Source organism: Centropristis striata, chromosome 10, assembly GCF_030273125.1.
Source record: "Centropristis striata isolate RG_2023a ecotype Rhode Island chromosome 10, C.striata_1.0, whole genome shotgun sequence".
NCBI lineage: Eukaryota > Metazoa > Chordata > Actinopteri > Perciformes > Serranidae > Centropristis > Centropristis striata.
Window position 1 is genome coordinate 33204985 of NC_081526.1, and position 10379 is coordinate 33215363.

The window sequence follows — 10379 nt, forward strand, 5'->3', positions numbered from 1 at the left end:
TTTTTTTTTTTTCTTGAAGCAGAAATGATGAGTAACAGTTCAACACTTGACCAAAGATATTGAGCTCTATCGAGATAACCTATCGCTTTATCACAACACATGCATATCTGGCCTGCCTTTATTCTCTGAGGGCCTCCTGTTGTTAAGGAATGTAACTAAGTACATTTACTCAAGTACTGGACTTAAGTACAATTTTGAGGTATTTGTACTTTACTTGAGTATTTTCATTCTATGTGACTTTTTACTTCTATTTCACTTCATTTTGCTGACAGCTTTAGTTATAATAATAATAATTATGGTAATAAAACTATATATATATGTATATATATATATATATATATATATATATATATATATATATATATATATATATATATAATCATATATATGAGGGGTTTCTTGAAGATTTCTTTTCAGTTCAAGATTTTACATAGAGACATGATCAATTCTAAGTGACCAGACAGTTTTATTAATTTATATTAAGTAGTTAAAATGAGCCCTGGCTTGAGAAAATAAACCACTTGTTACATAATTGCATCGATAATAATAATCTAATATTATTTTTGACAATCTGAGTAGGTCCGTTCTGCATAACCAGTACTTTTACTTTTGACACTTTAAGTACATTTTGATGCTGATACTTTTGTACTTTTACTTCAGTAGGTTTTGCATGCAGGACTTTTACTTGGAGTGGAGTAATTTTACAGAGGGTTATTATTACTTTTACTTAAGTAAGGGATCTGAATATTTTTTCCACCACTGATTACAAATCCTTCATTCAAAATCAAGCAGAAGGACATTAACAGTATCAAGTACTTGTTATACAGAAAACTGGCACCCAAGAGTCACAGTATTATATATTATATAATTAGAATATTATTGCTGATGCAAGTCGTTAGGTAGTTTCATCTAGATCATTCATATGTATAAACTTATAAAAAATATATATATCTGTGAGATCTTGATCTGCAAAGTAAATGAATGAATTATTAAATACATGTATGTATGAGTATATATGGAGTCATGTTTGCACATCACACCTTAATTTATATTTATGAATATATATATATATATATATATATATATATATATTCATATTCAAGTAAAGTACATACAGTATTTAAATATGTGCACTGTGTGTAACTGCCAATACTAGTAGTATTCAGTTGAATACAGAGCAATAAAAAGTTCCACTTTAAACAGAGAAATGCTTTAGTGCTCCATCTCTGTTAAATCAATGTCACACGCATATTTTACATTCTTTTTATATATAAACTGAATCTGAGAAATACTTAAAAGAGGCAAACAACAGAAGGGGGCAAAGAGATAAAGAGAAGAGTTAAAGATTAACTGAACTGGCTTGCCTGTGCATTTGATGCCACACAACATCAGTATAGTAAAGTAAAGTGGGACTTTTGTAAAGCCTTGACCTGGTGGGACTGTTTACCAGCAGGGCACAGGCAGCAGAGCTTGGCAGTGAACAATGAAATATTCTGTACAAATCTGTGCATATTTGGATGACTTGCATTTGTCCACCTATGTCAACAGAACAGAATCACAGCTGTAATTACAGGATGAGGCCTGCTTGGCCCGCTTCCATAAAGAGTAATAAACACTTAGCACATGGCTGACATGTTTCTTCTAACAGTACCTGGATGCACGGTGGACTTTAAGAGGCTGTTATCAGCTGAGTGGGACCCCCAGAGGTCCACACCTAATGTGTGTTCTCCAGAGGACATTTCATTGGGCTGTTCAGACAGTAAAACAATAAAGGAGCATGACTAATTATGTCCAAAGATGTCCAAAATCCAACCACTAGCACCTCTAAAGCTCCCAAATTATTAGCATGCATTATATATATCATGTTACTTGAATGTGTTCAGGAACCCAAACGACTGCAGGAAGTTACTGAGCCATGCCGAGACACAATCTGGTTAATAACCTTCCATAAAACCACCATTATTCATTTTTAGGTGGTAGGTGGATTTTGTAACTTCCACAAAAAGCCAGATTAGCTGTTTAGTGCATTTCCCTACTTTATGCTAAACTAAGCTAAGCTAAATATCTATTGGAACGTAACTCCATATTCAGCATACTATTGAAGAGCTTGAGGCCAATTAGGAGAAAAAAATAATGAGAGGAGGATTTTTTTCTCTCTTCATTATGCAGTTTGAAAAAAAAGTCGAATTAACGAGAATAAAGTCGAGATGTCGAGAACAAAGTTGAAACATGATTTAAAGAAAAAATGTTTTAATGACGACTATAAAGTAAACTTTTTGTTTTCGGTAAAGTTGGAAAGATATTCACAGATTCGAACATTGTTTTCTGCCCCAACAGTTAGTTAGACTTCAACCTGATTTTCATAAATGTCATAAAATGAGCAATAACCACAATATTTAACGTAGTAAAACTAAAATCCCCCAACACATAAAAGAGCTGTTCTTGGTAGAAGCTACCATAACTATTGTTTTGGGAAAATCTGCTTTTATGTAATTTATGGGAATTTTTTAGACATATATTGTGTTATATTATATATTATATATGATTTTCTCAACATTGTATTTTGACTTTTTTCTCAAACTTAATAAAGATTTTTTTCCCAATCCTCTTTCGTAAGCATACAGACATGGAAGTGCTAGTTTTTTTCCATCTAATGCTTGGTAAGAAGTTAAACTTATATGCCATAATGTAAATAAGTGGATAGAAACGGAGAGTTGGAGAAACGAGTGTCATTACACAATTCTGATGAAATACGGGAAGTGAACAAGTCGCCATTACTGTAGTGTGCACGTTTTGAAACAAGCTGTCCTAAAAAATTGCATAATTTTCTACTTTTATCTTAACTTTCTATGTAATGTTACTTTCAATGATGGAAGAAGTATCCAGATGCCTTATTGAAGTAAAAGTACTAATATCACACTGTGAAATGACTCCACTACAAGTAAAAATCCTGCTTTCAAAACTTACTGAAGTAAAAGTACAAAATCAGTACAAATATCAGCATTAAAATGTACTTAAAGTATCAAAAGTAAAAGTACTCATAATGCAGAATGGACCCACTCAGATTGTTTTTTATATTATAAATATATTTTTGGTTTATGTGTATTGATGCATTTAGCAGTGTTTAATTTTGTAAAGATAGATAATTTAACTACTTAATATACTGTTATGAGGTGTAATTTAAAACATATCTAGTCACTTTTAATGTATCATGTTTTTTATGTCAAATATCAACCTGAAAAGGAACTAAAGCCGTCAGCTAAATGTAATGGAATAGAAAGTCCAATGTTGGCCTCTAAATGTAGTGAAGTAGTACAATAAGTACGTATAAAGTCACATAAAATGGAAATACTCAGGTAAAGTACACCTCAAAATTGTACTTAAGTACAGTAGCCTATACTTGGGGAAATGTACTGAGTTACATTCCAGCACTGATGCAGAGATTCAAACCACCAACCTTTTCACTCACATGTGGTACATTTCCATTAAAGAGATACACTGCAAAAAAAAGAAAAGTTGGGTGAACTCAAAATTTCAAGGCAACAAACTTCGATAAAATTTTAAGTTGGACAATTAAACTAAATATTTTACGTTTTTTTTTTGAGTCTGCTCAACTGTAAGTTTTACTAACTTATAATTTTACATTATAATAACTTTTAATCCTTACTTCTGCTAACTTCTGCAATGTGCTGAATTGGCACGATTGTAACGTCTCTATGAAATGTCAGCTAATGTTGCGACCACAATTTTGAGTTAGCATTGATACGCTAATGGCTACTCTTGTAGCTGTAACAAGCAGCGCCGCTAGCATCAGTTAGCCGCGAGCATCAGTTAGCCGCTAGCTTTCGCTCATGAAATTCACCGATTCCCCACATTTCACAACAAAGAAATAAGAGTTATCAGAACTATTGTCCCTTGTTGTGAACCCCAACTTAAAGATATAATAACAACAACTCATAAACTTGTTTTTGAGCATACAACTGGTTTCCTTTGTTGTGCTAACTTACATTATTGCCCTAAATGTCAGTAATTTATATTTCCAAGTTTGACCAACTTAAATCACTGTTTTAGGCCAAAAAATACAAGTTGGCTTTTATTGCAGTGTATTTTTGAGCCTGATCTTCACTGGCCTGGCAGTGGTCAACAGGCAGTAAAGAGAAAATATCCAGGATGACACTAATGTTGATGTTGCTCCAGCAGTGGGTCAGACAAACACACCTGTCTCACATTGGCTCAATGCTGTATTGATCTGAAACAGCTGTCAGATGTTTACTGTTTCATTCCCTGGAAACAAGGGCTGTCATTTTGGGTTCAGTGTGCAGGTCATTACAGCCAGACAGTGACCTTTGATGTTTATTGTTCTCTGGTGAAGCTGTGTGGTATAGTGGCAGTGGTAGATCTCCACAGAAACAATAAGACCACAACACTGTTATGTTCCAAAAATGGGTAATAATTATCTGTTTTTGGTGTCACTGAGATGGTTGGTGAGACCTCAAGAGCCCAGTCTCAGTTATGCCACCTAAATATGAATAAAATCATTGAACCAAAGGAGCTGTGCTGTGCTGTAATAGCCTTTACCTCTATAGCAACAATGTCTAAGTTAGAGCTCAGCACCAAAAAAAGAACACAAGCCTAGCATGAAGAATAGATGAATAATCTGATCCACCATCCTTCAGGTGAGATTTCACACCTTCTATTCCTCCTTTAGCTGTGGCTTGTGAGTGTCAGACAGCCTTCAGGCCACAAGAGGCAAGTCATTCTCTTATTTTCGTCCTGGAAGTACAAATATAGCTGAGGTAAACACAGCTTGTTGTTGAGAAGGGATCCCGTCAGGGGGAAGACATACCTGCAGGTCACACGGTCACAAAATGACACAGCAGCAGCCGTCTGACCGCTGATGACAGGTAGCTGAGCTCCGGCTGACACACCGGCCCACTAATAGTGCGGCTGGTAATCTGTTTGTACCGGCTCAGTGTGTGCAGACTTTCAAGCAGCCGAGAGCTCTGTGTGATCCTTGAATAGATCACAAAAGGCTAGAAGTGCCTATTGTCATCACTTGGCTCAAAATATGTGCTTATGTCCCTTGTTAGTGTCAATTTTGCTCCCTCAAAGGATGAGATGGCACACAGGAGCTGTTACCTGTTGCTCTGGGCCAATAAGAAACTACAGCTTTGAATATGTTTAACATCTACATGTAAAAAATAATAATAATCATTTTTATCAGGACTAAAGCTCAGCAGCTGTATCAGTTTATATGATTAAAAAACAACAACAGAGATTTCATGACTAACCCTTGTTAGAGCAGTAGTTCTCAACCTTTTTGAGTCGCGACCCCCAATTTAATATGCATGTTGTCCGCGACCCCCGTCACAAAAAGACACAAAAAGACACAAAATTACCAAAAAAAATAGAGAAAATGACACAAAAAAGACACAAAATTACAAAAAAAGACACAAAATTACCAAAAAAAAAGACACAAATTGACCACAAAATAAAAAAAGACACAAAATGATCAAAAAAAGACACAAAATTACCAAAAAAGACACAAAATTACCAAAAAAAGACACAAAATGACCAAAAAAGACACAGAATGACCAATAAAAGACACAAAATGACCAAAAAAGACACAAAATGACCAATAAAAGACACAAAAAGACACAAAATGACCAAAAAAGACACAAAATGACCCCAAAAAAGACACAAAATGACCAAAAAAAAACACAAAATGACCAAAAAAGACACAAAATGACTAAAAAAAACACAAAATGACCAGAAAAAGACATTAAATGACCAAAAAGACTAAAACACAGTGGAGACAGAGCTGACTTCCAAAATGATTTGGGGACCCCCAGAAATCATCTCGCGACCCCAGTTGGGGTCGGGACCCCAAGGTTGAGAATAGCTGTGTTAGAGAACTAAAGTTAAATTTCACAATAATACAATAACTTAGCTAACGTTACGTGTTTTACAAGTTACGCTACTAAGTCCGAGACATTGTTGTCAAAAGAAAACCACTGGTTGAATAAAACTAAGTACGTTTACTCAAGTACTGTACTTAAGTACAATTTTGTGGTACTATAGCTTCACTGGAGTATTTGTATTTTATGTAACTTTATACTTCAATTTCAAGAAAAAAGTTGCAAATTGACTAGATTAAAGTGGCAAATCTACAAGAAAAAAAGTTGCAGATTTAAGAGATTTAAAGTGGCAAATCTGCTCGAAAAAAGTCGCAGATTTACGAGAAAAAAGTGGGAAAAAAGCAACTTTTTTCTCCCAGATTCACCACTTTAAATTTCATAAATCTGCGCATTTCTTTCTCGTAGATTTGCCACTTTAATCTCGTAAACTTTTTTCTCAAAATATTATTTTCGTATTATTTTTTTTTTACACATTCTGGCTGTATGTAATATCCTCCAATCTCTCTAGGGTTGAAATTTGGAATTTGCAAGTGTTTCAATGAGCGCCCTATTAAGGGTTAAAGTGGTGAATCTGGGAGAAAAAAAGTTGTTTTTTTCCCACTTTTTTCTCGTAAATCTGCGACTTTTTTCTTGCAGATTTGCCACTTTAAATGTCTTAAATCTGCGATTTTTTTTCTTGTAGATTTGCCACTTTAATCTAGTAAATTTGCAACTTTTTTCTCGAAATATTACCTGAAGTTACCAAATATAGTTCTTTGCCTGATAAAGGGTTAAGTTGTTTTTACAAAATTAAAACACAGCTTTCCTGAATGCATTAATTCAGTGAATCTAATAATATATTTAGAATATATAAGTAATAGTAGTATAAGTATAGTAATGCTCTTCCCTCCCTCAAAAACTTTTCACCACTTAAGTCCCAATCTTGGAGCAACAAGACAGAGAGAGTATTGGTCTGACACTGATTCAGCCTCTGGGGTCAACAACCAATACTTTTGGGGATATCCTGATCACAGATAACAGTCCAATCAGTGACGATGATTTGTCATTGTGTTTTCTGATTTGTCGTTGTGATTTGCACTTCAGGGCCACCGTAGATAACAGATAAATGTTTGTTGTTTAAACCTCTGAAGGAGATTTTGGTTCAAATTTGTCAACTTCCTCTGCATTAATTTCTGTCTCTGTTTCGCATCTTTCAGTCTGTCCTTATATCACATGCATGGCTCCTTTTTCTCCACACAAACGTGGCTATCAGTCAGATTTATCATTTTATTTTAATTTACAAAGTATAAAGCTGCCAGGAACCCAAAATACAAACAAAAGACAGCATGTAAATTAGTAAATTAAAAAATAGTAATAGTTTTCATTGTAGAAAGAAAATTCACATTTTAAAAATGGTCTAGAAAGATAAATGTCACACTGTGAAAGCTCCTATGATTGAACTTTAACTGGCTTTCTCAGCTTGTCTACATATGATATATAAATAAAGTTATCACTGTAAATAAAACATGTATTTTTCAATAAATAGATGGACTCCAGAGGGTTAAAGCGGGTTAAAGTCAGATTTTCAACTTAATCAATTTGTTTTGTAGGTGTTTTAGGTCCCTACGACCTACGGCCTAACTTAAATACAAGCTTATGGGCTTCAGAGATAAGTTCTTTCGACATATTTCGACTGTTGACCTATGTGCAAACAAAGCCCGCTCAGACATACAATACCACTCTGACTACCAGCAGACTACAACATTAAACCAGATTTGTTATGAAGGCTCAGAGAATAGGACAATGTATCAGGTCACTAATGTAGATGAATGTAAAATCATAGTAGTTTTGGTTATATTAACGCCCTAACCCCTTATTCCTATTGGTTTATCTTCTATTGTTTCATTGGTTGTTATATGTTTACATCTCTCATTATGTAATAATTGTTTCCTGGTATCCCTTTTATTTAGTTTTGTCCACATTAATGGATAAAGGCGTAGAGGGCCGCCTGGTGGTGGAGTTCATTTAAATCTCTTCTTGAAATCATACTTTTATCAGAGAGCCTTTCCTGATTTTACCTGAACTTTATTTATTTCTTTTCTAACATTATTTTTATCTGTTGTTTTTTGAGAAGTGTTCAATAAATAAAGATTATTGTCGGTCCCGTTCAGTCCTGCTTGCAGGCCTAGTTTATTATTATTGTTGTTGTTTTTTTCCAATATATTTATTGTCTTTTTCTCATAATACAATGTCCCATCAATGAAACATTCAATAAAAACTTAACAGTTTGGGACTGGAAATACTTATATTGCATAAACACACATACACACACACACACACACACACACACACGACTTGCACCAATATCAGACAGGATTAACATAAAATAAAAATAAAACTGTTCCCCTACATTGTTCACAGTCACCTCTCAGGTAAAGCCTACTATTCCAGCTTTCATGATAATCATGTATGGTTCCCAAAGCTGCAAATAGTCTATTGGCGGTCGGTTACGTAGGTCCAAAATGAGCAAAATGAGCAAAATGAGCAAAACAGACATTCATGGGATGAATCTTACTAACTGTAATGATCATCTGACTTTTCTTTTTTTGCACCTGTCTGAGGTTCACTTTGCCATCAATTAAAGTTGACAGCTTTCCCACAGCTGGGCCAGTTGAAGGGCACAACTGTTGCCTTTATCTCACTAAGTGCAACTTCCCACTCCACAGCTGTGAGGGGGTGGCTTTCTGTATAAGACACCCATTTAATTTATAATAAGGCTTAAAGTTAAACGCAAAATTACTGAATGACTACTTTGATTGACAGGCCACCAATGGTGGAATGTCACCATGTACATTTACTCAAGTACTGTACTTAAGTACAATTTTGAGGTACTTGTACTATACTTGAGTATTTCCATTTTACATACTTTTATACTTCTACTCTACAACATTTAGCCGAAAGCTTTAATTACTTTTCAGGTCGAGATTTATCATAAAAACATGATACATTAAAGTGATTAGACATTCTTTTTTTAAATTAAACCTCAAAAGAGTATATTAAGTAGTTAACATGAGCCCTGTCGTTACTAAATTAAAGCTCTTACATAACGCACCTATAATAATTATCCAATAATATATTTGGAATATATAAAAAAATCTGAGTGGGTCCATTCTGCATAATTAGTACTTTTACTTTTGATATTCTAAGTGCATTTTGATGCTGATACTTTTGTACTTTTACTTCAGAAAGTTTGAATGCAGGACTTTTACTTGTAGTGGAGTCATTCTGGTCTTATTCAGCCTTATTTTGGCTCTGGGTATCTTCATGGAGACTACATCCATGTTTTATAGTCTGTGTAGGGTTTTTGAAATGTTTGCGGTTAACCCATGGTGACACGCATGTAACAAACACTTTAAATGTTCTATAAGCTCCCATATTCAGCTTTAAGCTTGACCTTAACTCATTAAGTCCCTGAGCAAGACTGTGTGACTGTGACAAGAAGTGACTTGTCTAAAATGAGGGTGTGACTAGAAACAGAATAGCTAATTTCAAAAAGCCTATTTTTTGTTACTAGGCAAAGTTTAAACCTATTTAACAACTCTAATCCAATAATGTCCTGTATTGCATTCAACCTGTTTTGACCATATTTCCTGAACAAATAAATATAAAATAAGTAAACAGAAATATCACTGTGACGTATACTTCAGAAAAAGGCAAATTTGTGTTTCTGTAAGCAAAAAGGTGTCTAGTTTATTTATTTTAAAATAAGAAATATAATAAACATAAATTCCATGAATGCCCAATGTAACGTAGATGTCACATCACAGATCTAATTTTCCTTCAAGGATAAATAGGTCTGGGTTCTTATGGGTTAATTCCAGATAAATGTTCCGACACAGCCTTGTGATACTCCTGTCACCACAACAGGCCAGATTTCCTCATTTCCCTCATCATTTGAGTCAATTTTCCACCTTGGTGGAAACAGCAACACAGGGACTGAATTCATATGACTGGAACTGACTGACACAAGCTCGGTTTTATTTGCTGGAGTCTTGACGTGTGGCAGCATCAGGTGGTCACTCAGTGGATGGAACGATTGTCTCACAGCAGGAAAGTCCTGCTGGGAGTTTGGGAAAGGCCTTCTCAATCAACCCTTCAAGCTGCAGGGACCAGTGGCGGTTCTACACAGGGGCCTCCAGGGGCCACTGCCCCTGTGAAGAAGCCCTTGGCCCCTGCTGTGGCCCCTGTGTCAAATTAATAATAAAATGATCAATTTATAACGATGAACAATGGAACAATTCTACAATTCTAACCTTTTTTTTGTTCAAACAATATCTCATTGTACACAAAAGGAACCCATATATATATATATATATATATATATATATATATATATATATATATATATATATATATATATAAAGGTCATTCTGACTGTACTGCACTTTCAAAATAAAAAAAGTGATCGCGCACAAAAATGAG